Here is a 25,752-nt window from a genome sequence, read left to right as displayed (position 1 = left end):
GGGATAAACAACCAATATGTATCAGATCTGGGCCTGGCACTCAGGTCTTTCTGACTTAAGGCTGTTCCTTGTCCATTATACTGTATTGCTTCTCTAAACATGATCATACATTCTGCATATTAGAGAAAAAATCATTGTGAAATATATGCTTTAATGTTTCTTGCATGACTAAACCAGGTTTTAAGTAAATAAATTGAAATGTGTAACAGCTAATTGTAAAAACTAAAATTAATGTCAATAAAATATTATATTTTAGGAGGTTTATTAATGATCATTAAAAATCAAGGAATAAAGAAGATACAAAATAAAAACCATGTGCCCATGGCTGATTAGCCATTTCAAAATCCCTGAGCTTAGCTTACCACTGCCACCATGCTGGCTGCAAGGCCAAGAAAGAGACCCAAGAGGACTGCCCACTCACTAATATCCTCTGTCTACAGGAAGTACATAATTATAGGAAGTCATTGGGCTCCTGGGAAATGTAGTTCTTTTTAGGGTAACAGATTTTCAATTATACAATCTCCCCTGATGATCATTTTGGGGGGCTAGACTCCCCAATTTGATTAATTAATATAATTAACTTTTAAATTACAGAAATTTGTGAATTAAAGGGAAAAAGAATAAAACCAATGATTGCTAGGTGCATTGACAAAAAGCCAAACAGAGAGCAGTCCCCTTCGACATAAGAGTCTATGTATAAAACAAATGCATTCAACCCCCTACAGTTCAAATCACCACATCCCAAATTTCACACTGGATCTTCTGGTGCAGTGTGTTGTCCGTGTAGGCATCTTCATGGCGAGATCTCCAAACAGTTCACTTTCTGGATTCAGATAGGTAGCCTGTTTTATAAAGTTAAATTACTCTCAAAAAGAATTTAAACTTTGCATTTTCTAATAGTTATACATTCCCCCCCTGAAAAGGGTGATTGAAAAACATAGGGATCACTTAGGGATGCATGGCTGAGTTATGAAGTATAAGAATCAATTGGCAAGAGAAATCAAAAACATCAATATAATTCAAATAAAAGAGAAAATAATTTGTGGATTAAATATAGACTATCAAAGTCTTATGTGTAAAAATTCTAAGTAAAAGAAAAATAAATTTATAACAGGTCCTTGAATCAGGGCTCAACTAAAGTAATTTCTGTTCCTCAAGTCTGTAGGTCAACATGCAGTAATATTTCACTTACACATTTGCAGCCAAAACTACAGGAAGTTGACATACTATAAGAGAGAAAAGGCACTAGATTATAAGAGCAAATGGGAGCCAGGATGGAGCCAGAATAATTGATGTCATGTATTTTATATAGAGTATGTAGTACAAGGAGGACCTGCATTTAACACATGTTAAACAGACACAATCTTGAGTCTCACACATGATTAAGTCCTTGAGCTCTTTGCACAGAATGTCATCATTCCATGTAGGATTGGTTTGGTCTTTTTGACCTTGTACTCTATTGGCACTATGTAAGTAGCTTTGTGCTTCTTTGGCACTTTGCAGTGACACTTTTTGTATTCCTCTCTTCTGGAATCAGACAGAATCATTAAGCAAAGTCCCATAATTTTTTTAAAACAAGCAATGGCATCATTTTCATAATCTAAATCTGTTTGGGTATGTATTGACATTAGGGCAAAAGTATTTTAAAATTATATTACTGCAAAATAAAAAAAAAAGTTAAAGAAAATCTTCTCAAAACTGGTGATGTGCTTCAAATACAAAAAAGGAGAGAAGAAATAAAGCTAAAATAAATATATTGCACCTGCAAACCAAACAATAATAAAAAATTTCTAAAAATAAAAAATATATATAGCTTATAATCATTTAAACACTGTGTCAGCTAAGGAAAGGTAGAATAGAAAGGTTTCTTACACAAAACTGAGATCCATTTCCTTTTCAAACTTGGCCATGATCCACTATTTACAAAGTAACAGTTTTTATAAAGAATAATAGTACAACAGGTAATGCATATTCAAGAAGTATCAAAATTCCCAAAGTTATAATAGCCAATTTAATAACAATAGCAAACAAACCCTCTCTATTTTACATGAGTCTACTATATGACATTGGATACTTGTCACAGGTTTTTTTGGGTGAAGTAATTCTTTCAACCTTGATTGAGATTTTTTAAACAAAGTAAAACTTATTTAGGTCTAGAACATTACTAAGAAATCTAGATTGTTCTGGTGGAAGTAAATTAAACTAAAGATTTACAAATGAGAGATGTTCCTTATTGGGAGCCATCCAGAGGTACCATGCCCTGGGATCAACTTCCCAGCTCCTTTGTTATGAGACTGTTATGTACCACCTATTCACATTTTTACAAATGGGGCAGGTGGGGATTGTAATTATAATCTTACTTCACTTCAGCTACTAAAATGGACCCTTTACCTCTTGTTACATATAATTCAGAGGTTGCAAAATGATCAGTCAAAGCTGTTGAAAAAAAAATTTAAATCATGTCTAAAGACCCCTTAAAATCAATTTGAGATATTTAGCTCATTAAATTTATATAAGGTTGTTACCCAGGTTGACAGAGTCCATCCATCATCTAAGTGACAATTTACAAAGCCAAAATGGAAGAAAAAGCTATTTTTATATGAGCTTATTCAAAAATATTTGCTCACTATAGTTATAGGGGAAAGAACAGAATATATCAGTAGTTAAAACACAGTAGATTAAACTGATTCAGTGTAACAGAATAGTATTGAATAGTTTAATATATGAACTTAAAGCAACAAAATTAAATCTTAAAGCAGTCAATAAATACAGAGACTTTCATAAAACAATGTACTCTGAAAAGGCTTAAAATTTTCACCTCCAGTCTTTTTAAAGTTCCTTTCTCTAACCATCGAGATTCCTTTTGTCAGATTTTTTTGGCTCTACCCTAGTGAGGGAGAATTTCTCGCTGAACATGGTGAGGAAGAATCCCAAATTGGATGAATCTTAGTGACTGGGCAGGCCCAAATGGCAAAGGGGTTGTAGGGAGATGAGTTTTATCCCCTGAATCTTAGGCAAGATAAGTGAAAGGATTAGTGCACTCATGAAAAATCATCCAAAAGCTGGAAGCTGTTTGAAATAGGTAATGCATTGCTCTTTCATAGAATTAGCCATGCTTGTAATTTACTTCTTGTTTGGAAGAATGGCATCCTTCTTCCCTTCCCCCCTGAGGTAAATGCTAGTTTCCCCAGTCACATGGAGTGGGAGTTAGGAGGCTAATCATTGCCTAAGGAAATATGCCCCAGTTTATGCAAGCTAGTTTATGATTCTACAGACACAACTGCAACTACCAGCAGCCCCAAAGAACTGGGGTTGGGCTGGGGCTGGAGATCAGGAGTAGGATTCAGATGAAGGAGCAGCTGGGCCAGAGATCAGGAGGAGAATTCAGGAGTAGGAGCAGGCAGTATCAGCAACAGCAATGCCAGAAGCAGCAGTGAGGAGCTGAGGAACATAGGCTCAAGCAGATGGGCAAGTGAAGTGGTTTATCTCTTCTGCTTTAGTCATCAGGCTAAAAATAGCCTGGCTGGTAAGGAAAGAAAAAACAAACAAACATACATACAAACTGGTGGGAGCAGGACAGTACCTCTAAAGAGGGGGTGGGTGGTGTGGGTGAAAAGCCTTGGCAGGAGAAATGTGGCTTAAATTTTATTTACACTATCTTAAAAAGAAGTTGAGAGTTTTTCTCATCCTTTCTGTTTGCCAAAAACTATAAAAATTAAAATTAATGTCAATAATAAAAATATCATATTTTAGGAGGTTTATTAATGATCATTAGAAATAAAAAAATAAAGAAGATACAAAATAAAAACCATGTGCCCATAGCTGATAGTCATTTCAAAATCCTTCTGCTTAGCTTACCACCACCACCATGCTGGCTACAAGCCCAAGGAGACCCAAGAGGACCACCCATGTGCTAATATCCTCTCTCTATAGGAAGTATGTGATGACAGGAAGTCCAGTGGGCTCCTGGGAAATATAGTACTTTTTAGAGTAACAGATTTTCAATTATACATAATTCCTCATATTTCTTACTTTCCTTTAGAATGAATCAAAGCAAAAATTAAATCCTAGATAAATCTATCTCCCTTTTTTTTAATTTGGAAAATTTTATTTAATTAATTAATTTAGAATATTTTTCCATGGTTACAAGATTCATGTTCTTTCCCTCCCCTACCTCCATCCCATTCCCATAGCTGATACGCAATTCCACTGGGTTTTACACGTGTCATTGATCAAGACTTATTTCCATATTATTGATATTTGCACTAGGGTGATGGTTTAGAGTCTTCATCCCCAATCATATCCCCATCAACTCCCAAAACTCAAATGTTTTTCTTCTGTGATTCTACTCCCACAGTTCTTCCTCTGAATGTGGATAGCATTCTTTCTAATAAGTCCCTCAGAATTGTCCTGGATCATTGTATTGCTACTACTACAGAAGTCCATTACATTCAATTGTGCCACAGTGTGTCAGTCTCTGTGTACAATGTTTTCCTGGTTTTGCTCCTTTCACTCTTAATCATTTCCTGGAGGTTGTTCCAGTTCACATGGAATTCCTGCAGTTCATTATTCCTTTTATCACAACAGTATTCCATCACAACAACAACAGATACCACAACTTGTTTAGGCATTCCCCAATCAAAGGGCATCCCCCCATTTTCCAACTTTATGCTACCACAAAGAGCATAGCTATAAATATTTTGTACAAGTCTTTTCCCCTATGATTTCTTTGGGATATAAACCCAGCAGTGTTATGGCTGGATCAAAGGGCAGACAGTCTTTTAGTGCCCTTTGGGCATACTTCCAAATTGACTTCCAAAATGGTTGGATCAATTCACAACTCCACCAGCAATACATTAATATCCCAATATTGCCACATCCCCTTCAACATTTATTACTTTCCTTTACTGTCATGTTAACACATCTGCTAGGTGTGAGGTGGTACATCAGATTTGTTTTGATTTGCAAGAAATTTACCACCTTGATGAATGACTTATGTTACTTTTAGGAATAATAAGATTTCCTTGTCATTTAATAACTCCACCTGGGGAAATAGTAGCCAGGAAAGAAAATTGCCTTATCCTTTCCTAAAGAAAAGTTACTTTTTAGTCGGTCAAAAGGCTTCATTAAAGATTATGATGGGTCTACTTTTAACCTGCTCTATTTAAAGTCTATCTTTGCTAAATAGTCTTCACAGAGGTATTCTTTTGTTCTTTCAATTTTGTGAATTTATATATGAATGTATATATTTATGAAGGAAATTTCCTAGAAAAATTAGCTTTATGTGGAAAAAAAGAACTACAGCCATTTATATACTTTGCTATAACATTTTGCTATAAATTTCTGTTTCTCATCATGGGAAAAATAGCCAAAATTTACAGTGACCTTGGGAATTAAATGTTATGACTCTTAAAATGATAAAAATTTCACTTCTATTGACATTTGTATATTATTTGTATCATGTACTATATGACTTAATGGAGGGGAAGTATACAATAGAAGGCTTAAAGTATTTGGTTTAAAGTATCAAGACAAGATAGTTAGTTGAGATTTTTCTATATGGGTTCACTTTCTCAATTTCACAGGAGATATATCCTTCCTGAGGATTCCACCATACCTTCTTGGGTTTGGGGGAGTGTTGTCACTTTTTTTCTATAAAATGTCAAAGATAAGAGAAAAGTAGAAAGATGACACTATAGGGCATTAAACTTTCTCATTCTTCTAATTCCTCCCACAAACAATAAAAAATTACTCCACAGAATCAATGGTAAAAATGGAAAAAAATATTATAGTCAGGAATGAATCTGAGCAACCAAGGACAATTGAGGAGGAAAGTTTGTGCTTCTCTGATCTCAGTCTCACCAGATAGTTCAGAAATCTCAGAGTAGGCACAGCAGAAGCAACTAGCAGCAGGCCCTGGTAGGAAGAGCAAAGACTTGGAGTTGAGCAGAATACATTAGAATGAGTTAAAAATAATAATATCATACAACAAGAAGAGGTAAAAATGAAACAATTATCTAAAATAAAAAGAATAGAAGTCCTTTCACAGAGAAGAGGACAGGGGGAAGTCTGGTGGCATGAGAACTCTTCTCTGGATAGGTATGAGTGAAAAAGGAATTAAAGTTTTACTATTTTAGTAACACAGGCATATGTAATCAAAAGAGATAAACAGGGTAGCTATATTATTTTAAAAGGCACCAAAGATAATGAAGCATATAAGTGAATGATAATAATGAAACAACAATCCAAAACTTATGGTGTACAGCAAAAGCAGTAATTAGAGGAAAATATATATACCTGAATGCTTATATTCATAAAGTAGAGAAACAAAATATTAATGAATTGGGAATGCAATTAAAAAAAACTAGAGAAAAGAACAAATTAAAAATCCCCAACCAAACACCAAATTAGAAATCTTAAAAACTAAAAGTGGGATCAATAAATGGAATGTAAGGATAAAATTGCCCTAATAAATAAATCTAGTAGTTGGTTTTACGAAAAAACATCAACAAAACAGAAAAGCATTGGTTAAAGTCCCTATCAAAACAAATCCCTTGACAGGGAAATGTTTGTTTGTCTTGATTTATTTAAGAGAGTATAGAATGAATGACTGACTTAGCTTTCATTTCATCAGTGTCATTAAGGGAAGTCAGGAGTTCCTCTTTCATCTTGCCTGACACAGACAGAATGACCAACAGAGAATCTTTGCTTAGCTGAAATCAGTACTAATTATATTTTCACTGAATGCCCTATCCCTGCTATGATTAAGTAAATCTCCTTTTGTTAATTGCTAGGTGATCTATGCGTATTTTATTTAATTCCAGTCCCAAATCTGAGCCACTACATTGGTCTGAATTAGGTCTGCTTCGTAAAGTAATGAGTTGGGCAAGTTACTTCATCTCTCTGTTCTTCAATTTCCCCATCTTTAAAATGAGAAGTTTGTTAGTTCATATAAGATCACTTCTAGCTCTTGATCCTATGGATTAATTTTATATAATGATCCAAAGGAAATTAACTTTTTGAATATATATATATATTAGAATATGATACTGTGAGGGCTTTTGGTCATTATAAACATATAAGCTGTGTATACTGTATTACTCTTTGCCTTTTGGGTATTAATAACTCTCTCTCTCATCCTTACATCTGGGTTTCATTTCTGAGAAAGGACAATTTAGGGACTCAACTTCATAAGCCTTTAGGCAGACAGTTACTGAGGTTGGAATAACTTATCAAGCACTTTAGAGTTAACTCTCTTGCATTAAATTAGTGAGTTTGATGGGAGTTGGCAGATCTTGACACACTATCTGTTCCAGTAGAACTGAAGGAATGGTAAAGAGAAATACAATTGTATTAAACTAATATAATTCCCCCTAACCCCTCACCACAGTTTGATCTGAGGACGCTCAGAAAAACACACACAACAATTTTGTACATGATTAATAGCATGCAAAAAACAGTGGATTGATTAATTGAATGTAGATTATATCATATGAAAAGATAGAAATACCATCTCTACTGCCAATATTTTTAAAGAGACTTTATTTTTGCTGAAGCCCCAAGAGAGAAATCTCTAAATTATTTACTGATCTAGCAATGCATGCAAAGATAACACAGCCTACATTTATAAGAACGACAAAACCTTGACAGAATGTGTTATATAAAATACTAAAAATCCAACCTTAAGGATATTAGCATAGGTGTTTGTGAAAGCCTATCTATACCACATTTCAAGTATAGAAAAACTTACTCCTTAACTATTTTGCAATGACTTGCTGAACTATATAGAAAAGAGGCTCAGCCTTTTCTCAAAGGGTCTTCCTTAGAATATATCTTTTTAAATTGGTTTATCAGAAAAACTGCAAGAGTCCCCAGACCTTTAAAGCTGAAAAAGAGTTTCACATATTTAATTGATTGGTCCATTATAATTAGACAAAATTTAATTAGGAAAACTGTAAAATCCTTTGCTTTGGTTAAAAAAAAAAAGACAAGTAAAAGATGGTGGAGGAATGGCTAAACACCAGTTCAAATTTTAAAAAAAAAAAGACATAGGAGGAAGCTGGGTAGCTCAGTTGATTGAGAGCCAGGCCTAGAGATGGGAGGTCCTAAGTTCAAATCTGGCCTCAGACACTTCCCAGCTGTGTGACCCTGGGCAAGTCACTTGACCCCCATTGCCTAGCCCTTACCACTCTTCTGCCTTGGAACCAATACACAGTATTGATTCCAAGATGGAAGGAAAGGGTTAAAAAAAAAAAAGACCTAGGTATACCTGTTTAATATAAATGAACAATACAAATTCATATTAATTTTATTTTCAAGTTAAGCTAAATTAATGCAATATAGGTTTAAAATAAGACATGTAATAGACTGATTCTTCTATGTTCTGGTCAAACAACATATATGTGCATGTCTGGGTGTTTTGTTAGGGAAAATATGGACAAACTGAAATGCATCCGGAGTAAAGTAACATATTGTAAGAGTTACATTAGGAGTTCTGACAAAATAAGAGAGTAGCTTTTATTAATTTAACAATTTAGTTTAATTAAAATAGAGAAAGTAAAAGAATATAGTAAAATGAATAGTAAAGGAGAGAAATAAAGGAAAGAGATAGAGAAAGAAATTGCCTAATTAGCTACCTTAGTTATCCTATAACTACCTATAATTACTAACTAAACCTGCCTATATCTACTTATAACTGCCTATAACTACTGCTAATAATAACTACCCCACAAAGTTCCAACCCAATCTAGCCCAATCAAAACCAACCCAATCAGTGTTTAATCCAGCCTCAATTAAGTTTGTAAATGATCAACCATCTTCCAAAAAGTTCAAGAAGAAAAAACAAAACAAAATAAACAAACAAAAAAAAAACCTAAACCGCCCAAAACAAAAGCCCCAAACCCGAAAGCCAAAAAGCCCTCTAAAGACTAAAGCCAAAAACCCCCTCTCAGTAAACTCAGGCTTGCCTTTATATTCCAGCAACTAAACTCCAACCACCAATCCAACACACTCCCAGCAGTCAACTTCCTCACAACTGCCAGCCCTAACTGTCAGCAACTGATCCCTCCAACTTCAGCAACTGACAGGCCAACCAATTGGGCCAACCCCTTTTTATACCTTTCCTCTACGTCACTTCCTCTCTCTATGGCTCTTACTTCCTGTCAATGTGGGCTGGTTAATCCCTGCATATCTCTATGGTAAAAGGACCTCCAAGTCCCCCTTTAAATTAGAAAAGGAATAAAGAATTCCTTTTTATAATATGGAGAGTGGAATCACAGCTATGTCTCATGAATATCAATTAAATGAATTCAGGAAATTTAGCCTAAAATAGAAGATCTCTTCACATGGAGAAGGAATAAGCCCAGTTCTGGTTGACTCCAGAGAGAAGAACTAAAACACTGATTAGAAATTATACACAGAAATCTTCCTACTTGATATATTTTTTTTTTTCTCATGACTATTCGAAAGTATTAAGAACTGCTTTCAGAAGTAACAAGTTCCCCATACTTCAATGTCTTTTAAAAAATTATTTTATTTTACCAGTTACAAGATAATAAAACCTTTCTACACACATTTTCTGAAATTATAAGAATCAAGTTTTCTACTTCCCTCCTTCCCCTTCTGCCTCCTAGATATGGTAAGCAATTTGATCTCTATTTTACATGTATTATTGTGCAAAATATACTACCATAGTAGTCATTGTTGTAAGAAAATACTCATAAAACCAATACCCCAAAATACAAGTAAACTAAAATGAAAAATAGTATGCTCTGATGTGCATTCCAACTCCAAAAGTTCTTTCTCTGTAAATGGATGACATTTTTTTTTGTCATAAGTCCTTAAGAATTATGTTGAATCAAAATAAATTGTGTTGAATCATTATATTGCAGAGAGTACCTGTCTTTCACAGTAGATTATAATGCAATATTGCTGCTACATTTTACAATGTTCTCCTGGTTCTGCTTATTTCACTCTGTGTCAGTTTGTGTATGTCAATACAGTTTTTAAAAAAATAATCTTGTTCATCATTTCTTCTAGAACAATGTTATTCTATCACCACCATATACCATGATTTCTGTAGTAATTCCCCAATTGATGGAAATGATAGTTGATCTCTTCATTTGAAAATTACTTGTTCATGTCCTTTGACCATTTGTCAATTGGGCAGTGACTTGTGTTCTTATAAATTTGACTCAGTTATCTATATGTTTAAAAATGAAACTTTTATTAGAGAAATTTGCTGTAATTATTTCCCTTCAAGTTTGTTGTTTCCTTTCCAATCTTTTTTTAAATTGGTATTGTTTATACAAAAGCTTTTTGATATGGTTTAATCAAGATAGTTCATATCTCCTAATATTCTCTATCCTTTATTTGATCATAAATCCTAATCTTCTCCAAAGATCTGACAGGTAAACTTTTCTACGCTCCCAAAATTCACTTATGGTATCTCCTTTTATATATAAACCATATACCCACTTTGACCATATCTTGGCATAGGGCTTGATATATTGTTCTATACAAAGTTTATGCCATAATGTTTTCCAGTTTTCCTGGAAATTTTTTCGAATAGTTAGTTCTTGTCCCAAAATCTGGGATCTTTTAGATGATCAAATATTAGATTCCTGTGGTCATTTATCCCTGTATATTTGTTTTCTAATCTATTTCATTAATCTGACATTTTATTTCTTAGTCAATACTGCATTGTTTTGAGGACTATTGCATTAAGATGATGTTTGACATCTGGCATTGCTAAGTCACCTGCCTTCACATTTTTTTTATTAATTCCTTTGATATTCTTGATCTTTTGTTCTTACAGATGAAATTTATTATATTTTTATTGTTCTGTAAAATAAGTTTTGGACAATTTGATTTGTATTGCACTGAATAAGTAAATTAATTTACATAGAATTGCCATTTTTATTATATTAGCTTGACCTCCCCTTGACCAACTATTATTTTTCCAATTGTTTAGATCTGGCTTAATTTGTATGAAAATTGTTTTGTAATGTTCAAATGACCCCTATGTTTGTTTTAGGAAGTAGATTTCCAAATATTTTATATTGTCTAAATTTATTTTAACTGGAATTTCTCTTTCATGCTTCTGGGCTTAGTTGGTAATATATAGAAATGATGAAGATTTGTATGTGTTTATTTTGTAGCCTGAAACTTCATTAACATTATTATTTCAACTAATTTTTAGTTGATTTTATAGGATTTTCTAACTATATCATCATATCATTTGCAAAGATAGTTTAGTTTCCTCATTGCCCATTTTTAACTACTTAAATTTATTTTTCTTCTCTTATTGTTTAGCTATTATATCTTGCAGTAAAATATTAAATAATAATGGTGATAATGAGCATCCTGGCTTCACCGCTAATCTTCTGGGATGGGCTTCTAGCTTATCCTCATTACAGATGATGCTTGATGATGTTTTAAGGTAAATACTACTTAGGGGGCACCTGGGTGGCTAAGTGGATTGAGAGCCAGGCCTAGAGATGGAAGGTCCTAAATTCAAATCTGGCCTCAGACACTTCCCAGCTGTGTGACCCTGGGCAAGTCACTTGACCCCCTTTGCCTAGCACTTACCACTCTTATGCCTTGGAGCCAATACACAGTATTGACTCCAAGACAGAACTAACGTAAGGGTTTTATAATTAAAAAAAAATTAAAAAAGATAAATATTACTTATCATTTTAAGGAAAGGCCATTTATTACTATGCTTTCTGTGTTTTTAAAGGAATGGGTATTATATTTTGTTATGGGCTTCCCCCCCCCCCCTTTTATTGAGGTAATCGTGATTTCTATTAGTTTTGTTATTATTAGTCTCAATGATGTTGATAGTTTTCTTACTATTAAATAAGTCCTGAATTTCTGGTATCAATCCCATCTAGTCAGTGTGAATAGTCCTTGTGATATATTACTTTAGTCTCCTTGCTAGTATTTTTTCCACATCTATATTCATTAAGAAGATTAGCCTATAGTTTTCTTTCTTTGTTTTCACTCTTCCTGGCTTAGATATGAACATCATATTTGTGTCTTAAAAGGAATTTGGAATTCCTTCTTTGCCTATTTTCCCAAATAGTTTATATGGTATTGAGATTAATCATTCTTAAAATTTTTGCTATAATTCACTTGTGGATCCATCTGGCCCTAGGAATTTTTCTTATAGAGTTAATTGATGGCTTATTCAGTATTTTCTTTTTCTGATCAGATTATTTAAATATTCTATTTCCTCTTTAGTTAATCTGGGCAATTACTATTGTAACTATTCATACATTTCACTTAGATTGTCAGATTTATTGGTATATGACTAGGCAAAAGAGCTCTTAAAGATTGAATTAATTTTCCCTTCATTGGTGGTGAATTCACTTTTTTTCTTTTTTGTCATTAATAATTTTATTTTTTCTTTCATTTTTAAATCAAGTTAACTAACATTTTATTTTATTTTGGTTTCATAAAACCAATTACTAGTCTTGTTTATTAGTTAAATGGTTCTCTTGCTTTGATTTTTATTAATTTTTCCTTTGATTTTTTTAGGATTTCCAATTTGTGAATTATTGGGTATTTTCTCTATTTTGTTGATGTATCCACAAAAAGGTATGCTTTGGCTGCATGCATACACTTTCATATTCATTCTTCTTATTGTTATTCTCTTTAGTGAAATTATTAGTTACTTCAATAATTTGTTCTTTGACCCACATCTTTTTTTAGAATTTGATTATTTAGTTTCCAATTTAATTTTAATTTGTCCTTCCAAGGAGACTTATTGATTATAATTTTATTCTATTATCATCTGAAAAGGATAAATTAATTATTTCTACTTTTCTGTCTTTGGTTGTGAAATTTTTATGCCTTACTCCCTGGTCAAGGTATTTTTTTTTTAATTTTTGTAGGCACTGTGTACTGAAAAGAAAGTATATTCCTTTTTATCCACATTCAATTTTATTGAAAGATCTGTTAAATCCATTAAAAAAAAAACATTTCATTTACTTCCTTTATGTCTTTCTTGTTTATTTTGGTTAGATTTATCTGCTTCTGAGAGTAAAGTTTTAGGTTCCCCCTTTAATATAATTTTGCAATGTATTTCCTCCTGAATTTTATTTAATTTCTCCTTTAAAAAATTGGAGGCTATATCATTTGGTGCATATATGTTTGGTATTGATATTGCTTAATTGTCTGTGGTACTTTGTATCAAGATGTAATTTCAGGGGGCAGCTGGGTGGCCCAGGGGATTGAGAGCCAGGCCCAGAAACGGGAGGTCCTGAGTTCAAATCTAGCCTCAGATACTTCCTAGCTGTGTGATCCTGGGCAAGTCATGTAACCCCCATTGCCTAGCCCTTAGCACTCTTCTGCTTTGGAACCAATACCAATTACCTTCCAAGACAGAAGGCAAAGGTTTTTATGAAAAAAAGGATATAATTTCATTTCTTACCTCTTTTTTTATCAGCTCTATTTTCACTTTAGCTTGGTCTGAGGTCATTATTGCTTCACCCACTTTTTTATAACATCAACTAAAACTTTATAAATTCTGTTCCAGCCCCTTACTTTGACTTGTTTGTCCCCCTGATTCAGATGTTTCTTGTAAATAGCATATCATAGGATTCTGGGTTTTAGTGCTCTCCACTTTCTCCTCACATTTTATGGAACACTTCATCCCATTCACAATCATAGTTATGATCATTGTATATTCCCCTCCATCTTATTTTCCACTTTTAATCCTCCTCTTTCTTTCTCAATTCACTCTTTCCCTCTTCAGAAGTGTTTTGCTATTAACCATCTCCTCCATTTCACCCTACATTCTATTATTCTTCCTTTTCTTATTCCCCTCATATTTCTTTGTAGGGCAAAAATAGGTTTCTGTACTCAAATGAGTATATTTATTATTCCCTCTCTGAGCCAATTTTAAAGTGAGTAAGTTTACCTTTTCTCTCAGTGTAATCCTCTCTTTACCTCTTTGATTTTACTTTTGGGTATCATATCATCCTAATCAACTTACTCCTGCATTATCTGTTTATATATACCCCTTCTTATAGCCCTAATAATGATAAAACTTTAAAGAGTTACAAATATCATTTTTGCATAGGCAATGTAAACAATTGATCTTACTGTAAACCTTAAATTCTCTCTTGCTCATTAATGCTTTTATATTTCTCGAGTCTTTTTGTTTTGAACCTCAATTTTTCTGTTTATGTCTGATCTTTTTATCAGGAACACTTAGAAATTTTCTATTTTATTAAATAACCATCTCCCCCTGAAAGAATATACTGTGTTACTGGATTTTAGCTATACTATTTTTGGGAGTTGTCATTTGAGAATTAATTGTAATAGATTATTGATTGATTCTTTCCATTTTGATTTTTTTCCTCTGGTTCAAGAATGGTTAGGGCATTCTGATTTGATAATTTATAACAATATGTTGTTAGGCTTTTTTATTTTAAATTATTACTTGCAGGTAATGTAATAATTCTTAACTTGCCTCTCCTAGATTTATTTTCTAGTTCAATTGTTATTCCAATGAGATATTTCATATTTCTTTTTTTTAAATGATTTTAATTTTGTTTTATTTTTTCTTGATATCTCATGAAGTTATTACCTTCTAATTGTAATTCTGTAACTTTTAAAGGTTTTTTTTTCTACTTTTCTATTTAACATATTCTACTTTAAAAAAAAAAATCTCTCTCCTAGTTTGGATCTTTGTACTTCTTTTTCCATTTTGCCAATTCTGTTTTTTAAGGTGTTATTTTCTTCTTGTATCACTTTCATTTCTTTTCCCCATTTTTCCTCAGGCTTTTTAAATTGATGTTTGAAGTCCTTTTTTAACTCTTCCAGTTACTCAGACCAATTCCCATTTTTCGTTGATGTTTTGCATATGACTACTTTGATATCTCTGAATCCTTTTGAATTTTTTACCTTGTTCTTTGTCTCAATAACCTCCTATCCTTAGGTTTGTTTTCTTGTTTGTTTTTTTAATGTTTGTGTTTGCATATTTTCCTACCCCCTTTTTGGGCTTTTATTTTTATCTTAAAGGTGTTCTGTGCTCTCATGGATACTTTATTATATTTCAGGGTTTTTTTTTTCTTGCTGTTACCTTCAGTTTTAGTTCTGGGTTTCTGCAAGTTTCAGTTCTGCCAAGGTGGTATAACAGTCTGTAGGCTGGGAGCCCTGTAAGCCACATTCCACTGCTGATTTGGTCTCCCCCACAACTTGCTGATGACTTGCAAGTCTCAAACCATTATGACGAACTTGTTCTGGAGCTCAGGTCCTTATCCCAGCCTTGGTAAAGGACTCTGTACCTCCCCTTCAAATTGTAAGAGCTGGCCACACTTTGAAGCTCCTTGGGTTGAGGCTTGTGGCTTTTGAGTAGGGGTTCTGGTCCTCTTGGTTTACATTGGCCAGACATACTGTGGACTGCTTTGTGCTGGGATTTGAGACCTCATTGCAGGCTTAAACAGGTCCTCTGGGCCTCCCTTTAGGCTTGTATGGGTCAAATGTACTGAAGATGCCTTGAGATGGGTCTTGGGGGCCTCACTTCATATTTGTGCTAGGTCTTGGGACTTTGTTTATTTTTTAATTTATTTTATTTTATTAGTCAATTTAGAATATTTTACCCTGGTTACAAGAATCATGTTCCTTCCTTCCCCTCCCCTTCCCCACCACCTCCTGTAGCCTATGCTCACTTCCACTGAGTTTTACATGTGTCCTTGATCAAAACCTATTTCCACATTGTTGATGTTTACAGTTACACTAGGATGATCTTTTAGTATCTACATTCCCAATAATATCCCCATTGACCCATGTGATTGAGCAGTTGTTTTTCTTCTGTGTTTCTACTCCCACAGTTCTTCCTCTGAATGTGGTTAGTGTTCTTTCTCATAAGTTCCTCAGAATTGTCCTGGATCATTGCATTGCTACTAGTACAGAAATCCATTACATTTGATTGTACCACAGTGTATCAGTCTCTGTGTACAAAGTTCTCCTGGCTCTGCTCCTTTTGCTCTGCATCACTCCCTGGAAGTTGTTCCAGTCTCCATGGAATTCCTCCACTTTACTATTCCTTTGAGCACAATAATATTCCATCACCAACAGATACCACAATTTGTTCATCCATTCCCTAATTGAAGGGTATCCCCTCATTTTCTAATTTTTTGCCACCACAAAGAGCCCGGCTATGATTATTCTTGTACAAGTTTTTTTTTTTCCCTTATTATCTCTTTGGGGCATAAACTCAGCAATGCTATGGCTTGGTCAAAGGACAAGCAGTCTTTTAGCATAGGGATTGGGACTTTGAAGGGTATAGGGGTTCTCTACTGTTGGCTTAGACAGACACTCAGTGTGTCATTTTTGCTTGTGCCGAGGTTCTCAACCTTTAGTAGCAGCGTGGGATGGGGATGGTTTCATGTTGGTTTGTCTCTCTCCTCCTTGGGGTGGTCTTTCTGTGAGCTGTGTTGCCCTCTGGTTCCAGTGAAAGGGACCCTCCTTTCTTACCTTCTAAGTTGTTTTCCGAAGAATAATGACTTCACCACATTCTCTATTTGGTTCTGTCACTCAATTATTCATTTTGAAATATTATTTTGAGATAATTTGAAGAGGATTCTCAAAGAAGTTTGAACTTTATGTGCTTCTATTCCACGATCTTGGTTCTACTCACCTGAATGTCTTTGAACAGATATCATAGAGACTACTCTGCTATTCAGATACATGTAGCACTACACAGCAGCTGAGATTCCTTCTCATTCTAACATTCTGGAATTTTGAGATAATATATATGTATCTCTAAGTGGAAGATGAAATTTGGGCTGCCTCCAGTGAAGGGGATTTTAAAAAAAATTTTACTTCTGCTAGAGAAATAGGCTTCCAGTAGAGCTATGCATGTGAGTTTTGCCTGATGCATGTTTTCAGCTTTCTTCAATTGCTAGAGTCCACATGAATTATTTGGTATCTATACACAATAAGAGTTTGGGTTTTATTAAGACTATTTTGTCTGCTCTAACACTTGCTTGTATGACCTGTATATTCAGCCTAAGGTATGTGAGATGCCAGAAACAATGCCAACCTATTCTTCCTTTAACATTCCTTCCATTGAATCTAGATTGTTTCTAAGCCATGCATAGACTTTGGCCTATAGCCATTATCTAGTATTTAGCACTAAGCAAACAATTAAAGTATGACTGTAGGTAAAAGGGAATTTGAATCCAAGTTGGTTGGAGATATTAGTAGCAAGAAGAAAATTCATATTTTTGTCTTATGTTCCTGCAGAAACTTTGATTTCCTTTCTTTGTAGGCAATATATCTATAGTCTCTCTCTCTCTTTCTCTCTCTCTCTCTCTCTCTCTCTCTCTCTCTCTCTCTCTCTCTCTCTCTCTCTCTCTCTCTCTCTCCAGTTTCCAGAAAAATTATTATAGATTGGACCAGTACCCAATCCTATAGATGACTACAAATTTTGTTATAGAATTTTTAAATGGATAAATTACTCTTTCTTGTCTCTGCCTCTCTATCTTTCTCTCTGTCTCTGTTTCTTATTTCTGTATCTGTCACTTTCTCTATCATTCTTTATTTCCTCTGTTTGCAGAACTTTGAGGAATTCTCAAAGTACTAATTAGAGGAAAATAAAGCAGCTTTGAGGAATTCACAAAGATGTTTGATTTTTCTCTCAGAAATATTTTCAACATATAAATTGAATTCATTCTCATCCTGAGAATATTTTTTTAGGGGAGGGAGGGTTTATTTCTTAGTGTACCACCTTTTCTCTAACTCCTGTTGAAAATGAGAGGATAAATAAAGGATATTCTCAGTAGTAGTAATATTTAGTATCATATTTGTTTAATATGCAGCTTATGCTATACTTTGTATCAATAGTCAGTTCTCTTTTCTCCACTCAGACATAATGATGAAGTGTTATTCTTTTTTTCACCACCTTAATTATATCTGAATAATTTTCATTTGTATTAACAGCTTTGTCTGTATAACATACAGCAATTATTTTTAGAGAAGCTTATTTTTTTGGCCTATAATTGTCACATATGCCAATTTCACATCTTCCCACCCTCTTAGAAGATGACATTAAAAGAGCAACATACCCACTCCAAGAAGGAAGAGATGGTGACTACTTTTAATTTATTGCAAGGACTTATCCAGTGCATTAGGGATGTCTCTCCTCTTTCCCGTTTCTAATAAGTAGGAAGTATCTCTTGAATATTAAGAGAGAATTTCAGTCCAACAACTAGCTCCCCTAAAATGTATTCTTTTTTTCTTTTCTGAGGATATTAATTTTTAGTTGTATTTAGTTGCCAAAGCTCCCTAAAAAGATAGATTGAAAGGTAGCAGTTTCTTAACTAAGTACTTGCCTTATTATCACTGTTACCTCCTTTCAAACAACACTGAGAATAACTAATGAACAATTTGATTGAAACCAAAAGGGCTTGTTGCCTTTTTGCCATTTTTTTAGCCTTCTCCATTATCAAATAATGATAGTTTAAGTGGCATAAGAAGTTTTGGAAAAGCAGTTCATAAACACTATGGCATTATTCAATTTAAGAAAACCTATTCTTCTGAAAGATGATCGTCTTGCTCTGTTTCTTTCTCTTTCTCTCTGAATAGGTTTGCCTCTTCCTCTCTCTGTTTCTCTCTTGGTCTCTGATAGCATTCTTTGCTAAGACAAAATCTTTTGGGTACTCAGTATAAAACACAGTAGAATTTTAATTCATGTATATATCAGGTCCCTGCTTAAGATGCTCCCTATGAAGTTCTGAAGGGTTTCTGGACTAGAGAACTAAGATAGCTTCCCTTCCCCTCATCTATTATGATGCATAAGGAATGCTGATAAAACCTATTTTGCTTTTCTATCCTCCATTCCCCTCTGGAAAAGTGACAAGTACTTTGTTAAAACAGCAGGGTTCTTCCAGAAATCACAAGCTGAGTACAACCTGCAAGTAAGATTCACATCACTGGATCATTTTCTCGTTTATCTAGAAAAGTTTTCTTTCCTTTCCAGGGCAACAAAGTTTGTTTTATGGGGATCTATTTGAATTCGAAAGTCTCTTTTGACTCAAAATATATTAAGAAGCAGTAAATTTTAAAAAATGATTTTAATTGCCCAAATGTAACTGGGACATAGAATAGACAAGGCAGCATGCAGAATTCAAGAAGTCATGATATTCATGCACCTGCTGGGGGGGGGGGGGGGGGGAAGAGCAAGACTTGTGGATTAGGGGCAGTCCAACACTTTCTTCCACACAACTTTAAAATAATGCCCCAAATCAAATTTTGTAGTGACAAAGCCAACAAAAAGTCAGAATGAGATATTTTTTTCAGCCTTAGAAAACTTAACAGGAGATAGGAGAAGCTTTTAACACTGAGGTGGAGTTCTATTAAAGATCTGTCTGGAGACCAAAGGTTTGGCAGACCCAAGAGTAGCTTCAAGAGCTCTCAGACTATAGTAGAGAGGGGGTCACACAACTGTTTAGAAAGAAAGATTATGAGGGATGGAATTGGGTACAGAGGGCATTCATTGACAACTCTATTGCCCATATGTAGCTCTAGGTCACAGCTCCAGACTGGAGAGGAGTAAGGAGGTAGAGCACTAGGGAGCAGAGGTCTCAGTTTAGAAGCAAAGAGAGGTATATATGCAGACCAGGGAACCAGTGACAGATCTCCCAGGAACACACCACCTCCAAAGCACTAAAAACTTGCTGACTTCCCAGAACTAGATATGAAAACAATAGGACAATAATTCCTGAAGCTTGAGACAATGCTTCCCTACCTCTAAGTGAGGATAGCTTAACTTTAACATAAAGTTCCAAGTCAGCAATACAATAATCCAGAACAATTTTGAAGGACATATGAAAAAGAATGCTATCCACAACGAGAGAAAGAAATATTGGAATAGGAATGCAGATGAAAGCATGTGGTTTTTCATGTGTCTATTTGGGAATATGTTTTGGGGTTTTGACTTTATAAGATTATTCACCTAAATGAATATTATGGTAATATGTTTTGTGTAATACTATTTGCATAATCCAGATTTGAATTGCCTGCTATCTCCAGGAGGGGGAAGGAACAAGAGAGGGAAAATTTGGTTCAAAATAACTTTGTGGAATTTTGTTATTAAAATAAAAATAAATAAATAGTTACCTTAAAGTATTTAATAAAATTCAACTGCATCTCTTATGGGAAGATGATAAATGTAGCTCTTAAGAATGTTATCATTATTAAATAACTTCAAAGGAGTTTACAGAGAGAGAGAGAGCATGGGTATGAGTTGATTTTGTAGGAATGATCCCCAAAATTGAAAGAGTTAGGGAAAGGAAGGTGGAGAATGGGGAAATGGTTCTTAAGTTAAAAAGTCAAAAAGGAAAACACTTTTACAATGGATGGGAAAATGTAGGGAGTTTGTGGGCAATGCTTGAATCTTACTCATTAGAAATGGTTTAAAGAAGGAATAATATATACATACATATACAATCAGATGTGCACAAAAATGTGTCATTGTTCAGTCTTTTCTCTTATGTATGACTCTGTGACACCATTTGTGCTTTTCTTGGCAAGGAAACTGGAATGGCTTGCTATTTTCTTCTCGATCTTATTTTACATATGAGGAACTGAGGCTAAACAGAGTTACATGACTTGTATTATCACACAGCTAATAAATGTTTGCATTTGTATTTGAACTCAGATATTCCTGACTTCATGATATCTGGCATTCTAAAATTTATTCCCCCCCCCCAAAAAAAAGATGGTTGGGGATAAGAGAAAAGGGGTGATTATAGAGGAAGGCATATTAAGGAAGGCAATCATTAGTATCAAAATGGGTTTTAAGGAGGGTCAGGATAAAAAGTGAGAGATAGAATGGAAGAAAGAGAAGAACAAAGGGATGGATGGAAATGCATAGTAATTGTATTTGCAAATGTTAATGGGTTGAGCTCACCCATGAAACAGATACAGATAGAAGAATGGATTAGAAAGCAGAATCTAACAATATGTAGTTATAAGAGACATACTTGACTTAGAAATACAGAATTAAAATAAAGCTCTGAAATATAATCTAAAGTGCTTCAGCTAAAGTTTTTTTAAAGGGAAGAGATTGCAGTCTTGATCTCAGATAAAGCAAAATCAAAAATAGGCATAATTAGAAGAGATAACAAGGGAAACTACATTTTGCTAAGACATCCTAGACACTACTGTAATATCACAATTTTATGGAAATTTTCTAGGATAATGAAGTCACTCATTAAATATATGTTGAGTAAAGGATGGAATCAAATTTATAAAAAAAAAACAAAAAACAAACAGCCATTTTCCAATTGATAAATGGTCCAAAGAAATGAACAGATAGTTTTCAGAAGTAGAAATTGAGGGGAGGTGGAGTCAAGATGGGGACCTAGAAGGAGCAGAAGTTCAGACCTCTGAATACCCTTCCTTACCGATCACACACTGAATGCCCCTATGGGACTGAAAATCAAACCTAACAACAAGACAGAGCCAAGGAACCCTCCTGTTGGACTCAATTCAAAAGGTGGCCCCCTCCCAAAAGCCAGAATCCAAGACCACTGGGGTTTAAGGGGAAGGCAAAGGGAAGGTCCCAGGACCCCTCCTCCTGCCCACCTAGAGGGTTGAGGCTCCAGTGGCAGCAGGAACCTCTGAGTAGGCAAAGGTGCTGGTCTGGAGGGTATACCTTGTGGGCCGGGCTGTGCCAAGGTCAAAGCGTAGAACTCAGATGGTGAGGAAGGAGCTGGAGAGGGAGCATAGAGTTGGCAGTGTGAGATTTAAAATGGTTGAGGTCTTAAACTGTAGTGATGAAAATAGTGGAAGATATAAATTGTGATAGATATAAGAGAAGGTGAGTAAATTTGACTGCAGAAAATATGTTTCACTACAGTGTCTTGGTTTTAAATCAAATATAAGGTGGTCGCCAGGGAAATATTCCCAATTATTTAAATACCCAAGTCAACTGGGTTTTATAGAGATTTTTAATTAGTAATATAATGAGGAATTAGAGAAAGAGAGAAAGAATAGGAAAGGAATAATTATGAAGGGCCGCAAGCCAATATGGCCTAGACCTGAGTCTTAAGAGAGAGAATCAGTCAGTCTTTTAACACTCACCACAAGGTCTGTCTAAACAAGTATTCTAGTGACACCAGGCCAGGTCCATCTCAGCTGACTTCACCAGAGAGCCTTCCAGCCAGAGACTGTTCCAAAAGGCCTCTCTCTAGAGCCTCCAGAGGGACAGAGTCCCCTTAGAGGAGCTCCAGGAAGACCTCCTTAGAGATTGTCCTCCAAGAGCTTCCCTTCTCCAGAGCCTCTCTCAAGACATTCTTCCCAAGTGGTCCTCATTAGAGATCCTCCAAAAGGAATTCCTCCAAAAGGATATCTTCAAGAGATTCTGCTTTTTCTTATATAGGGGTTTTTCTCCCATGTAACCTCCCCTAAGTCCCTACATCTACCAATCACTGTAGACGCTTTCCAAAGGACTGCCCATCTGAATTCCTGCTAACTTGACAAATCTCCTCAGTAAGTCTGAACCAGTGAAAACACAGCTGAGTCAACTAATCTCATTAAGACAAAAATTTCCCTACCCTTTTAGGTACCTAGCATGTCATTGTATCAATTCTAAAAACAGGCCTGGCTCAAAGAACTCCTTGCCCCACCATAAGCATGGATCAAAGTACTTTCTTTGTTTAGCAAGGAGTTTTCTGCCCTAAAGCAGTCTTAAGTATGGGTGGAATAGAGGTCCTCCCATTTCTGATCCTGGTGAGTTCTCACATCAAAATGGGAAATGTTTCTCAGTAGGGAATTTGTTCCAATTAAGAATTCCCCGATGGGAAAATGTTTAACATTCACAAGTCTGAGAGATTTCAAGATTTACAGCAGCCTGGCCAGAGCTGTGAATATCATTCATGTTTGCTCCAATCTTAGAGGAGGTTTTGGCCTCAGAGCATACCCAGCCTGACCCAGCTAAACTTAATCCCATCAAAAGTTTTCAGAACTTAGGGAAGCCCAGGCTTCACACCGCTCCCTCATATGCTGTCTACAAGGAACACACATGAGGAAGGTAGATATGTGGAGAAAAATGAATAGTAACAAAAAATGAATATACATTCTTTTCAGCAGCACATGGTACATTCACAAAAATTGACTATTTATTAGGGCATTAAAAACATTGCAAACAAGTGCAAAAGAGCAGAAACAATGAATGCAAACTTCTCAGATCACAAAGCAATGAAAATAATAATTAGTAAGGGCACATGGAGAGGTAAATCAAAAATTAATTGGATATTAAATGATACTACTCTCCAAAACCGGTTATTTAAAGAACCAATCATGGAAACAGTTAATAACTTCATTGAAGAAAATGACAATGATGAGACATCCTTTCAAAACCTATGGGATGCAGCCGAAGCAGTACTCAGGGGCAAATTTATATCCTTGAGTTCATATATTAACAAATTAAGAAGGGCAGAGGTCAAGGAATCGGGCATGTAAATGAACAAAACTAGAACGTGAACAAATTAAAAATTCCCAGATGAAGACTAAATTAGAGTCCTAAAAATCAAAGGAGAAATTAATAAAATTGAAAGACAAAGAACTATTGATTTAATAAATAAGACTAGAAGCTGGTACTTTGGAAAAAAATAAAATAGACAAAGTAATAGACAGTCTAATTAAAAAAAGGAAAGAAAACCAAATTGACAGTATCCAAGATGAAAAGGGAGACATCACCTCTAATAAAGAGGAAATTAAGGCAATCATTAAAAACTACTATCCCCAATTACATGGCAACAAATATGGCAATCTAGGTTATATGGATGAATACTTACAAAAATATAAATTGCCTAGACTAACAGAGGAAGAAAGAAATTACCTAAACAATCCCATATCAGAAAAAGAAATAGAACAAACCATCAAAGAACTCCCTAAGAAAAAATTCCCAAGTCCAGATGGATTCACAAATGAATTCTATCAAACAGTCAAAGAACAACTAATCCCAATATTACACAAACTATTTGGCAGAATAAGCAAAGGAGTTCTACCAAATTCATTTAACAATACAAACATGGTTCTGATCCCAAAGCCAGGCAGGTCAAAAATAGAGAAAGAAAACTATTGATCAATCTCCTTAATGAATATAGATGTAAAAATTTTAAATAGTTTACTAGCAAAAAGACTCCAACAAGTCATCACAAGGTTTATTCACTATGACCAGGTAGGATTCATACCAGGAATACAAGGATGGTTCAATATTAGGAAAAACCATCACATAATTGACCATATTAATGAGAAAAACCAACAAAAATCACATGATTATCTCAATAGATGCAGAAAAATCCTTTGACAAAATACAACACTCATTCCTATTGAAAACATTAGAAAGCATAGGAATATAAGGGTCTTTCCAAAAAATAAAAAAACAGTATATATCTAAAACCATCAGCAAACATCATCTGCAATGGGGATAAACTAAAAGCCTTCCCAATAATATCAGGAGTGAAACAAGGATGCCCATTATCAACTCTATTATTTAACATTGTATTAGAAACACTAACAGTAGCAATTAGCAAAGAAAAAGAAATTGAAGTTATTAAAATTGGCAACGAGGAGACCAAGCTATCACTCTTTGCAGATGATATGATGGTTTATTTAAAGAATCCTAGAGATTCAACCAAAAAGCTAGTCCAAACAATCATCAGTTTTAGCAAAGTTACAGGATACAAAATAAACCCACATAAATCATCAGCATTTCTATATATCTCCAACCTATTTCAGCAGCAAGAATTAGAAAGACAAATCCCATTTAAAATCAACTAGACAATATAAAATACTTAGGAATCTATCTGCCGAGACAAACACAGGAACTATATAAACACAACTACAAAACACTCTTCACACAATTAAAACTAGATCTAAACAATTGGAAAGATATTGATTGCTCATGGGTGGGATGAGCTAACATAATAAAAATGACAATCCTACCTGAACTAATTTACTTATTTAGTGCTATACCTATTGAACTACCAAAAAAACTTTTTTACTGAATTAGAAAAAAACATAATAAAGTCCATTTGGAAGAACAAAAGATCAAGGATATCCAGGGAAATCATGAAAAAAATGCAAAGGAAGGAGTACTTGCAGTTCCAGATCTCAAAACTGTACTATAAAGCAGTGGTTATCAAAACAAATTGGTACTGGCTAAGAGATAGAAAAGAGAATCAGTGGAATAGACTTGGAGTAAATGACCTCAGCAAGACAGTCTATGATAAACTCAAAGATCCCAATTTTGGGGATCAAAACCCAATACTTGACAAAAACTGCTGGGAAAATTGGAAGACAATATGGGATAAATTAGCTTTGGATCTACATCTCACACCCTACACCATGATAAACTCAGAATGGGTGAATGACCTGAATATAAAGAAAGAAACTATAAGCAAATTAGGCGAACAAATAATAGTATACTTGTCAGATCTTTGGGAAAGGAAAGACTTTAAAACCAAGCAAGAGCTAGAAAAAAACCACAAAATGTAAAATCAATAATTTTGATTACATAAAATTAAAAAGGTTTTTGTACAAACGAAACTAATGCATCCAAAATTAGAAGGGAAGCAACAAATTGGGAAACAATCTTCATTACGAAAACCTCTGACAAAGGTCTAATTATGCAAATTTATCAAGAGCTAAACCAGTTGTACAAAAAATCAAGCCATTCTCCAATTGATAAATGGGCAAGGGACATGAATAGGTGATTTTCAGTTAAAG

This window comes from Monodelphis domestica, chromosome 6 (genome assembly GCF_027887165.1).
Source record: "Monodelphis domestica isolate mMonDom1 chromosome 6, mMonDom1.pri, whole genome shotgun sequence".
Classification (NCBI taxonomy): domain Eukaryota; kingdom Metazoa; phylum Chordata; class Mammalia; order Didelphimorphia; family Didelphidae; genus Monodelphis; species Monodelphis domestica.
Note: the sequence above shows the minus strand (reverse complement) of the source record.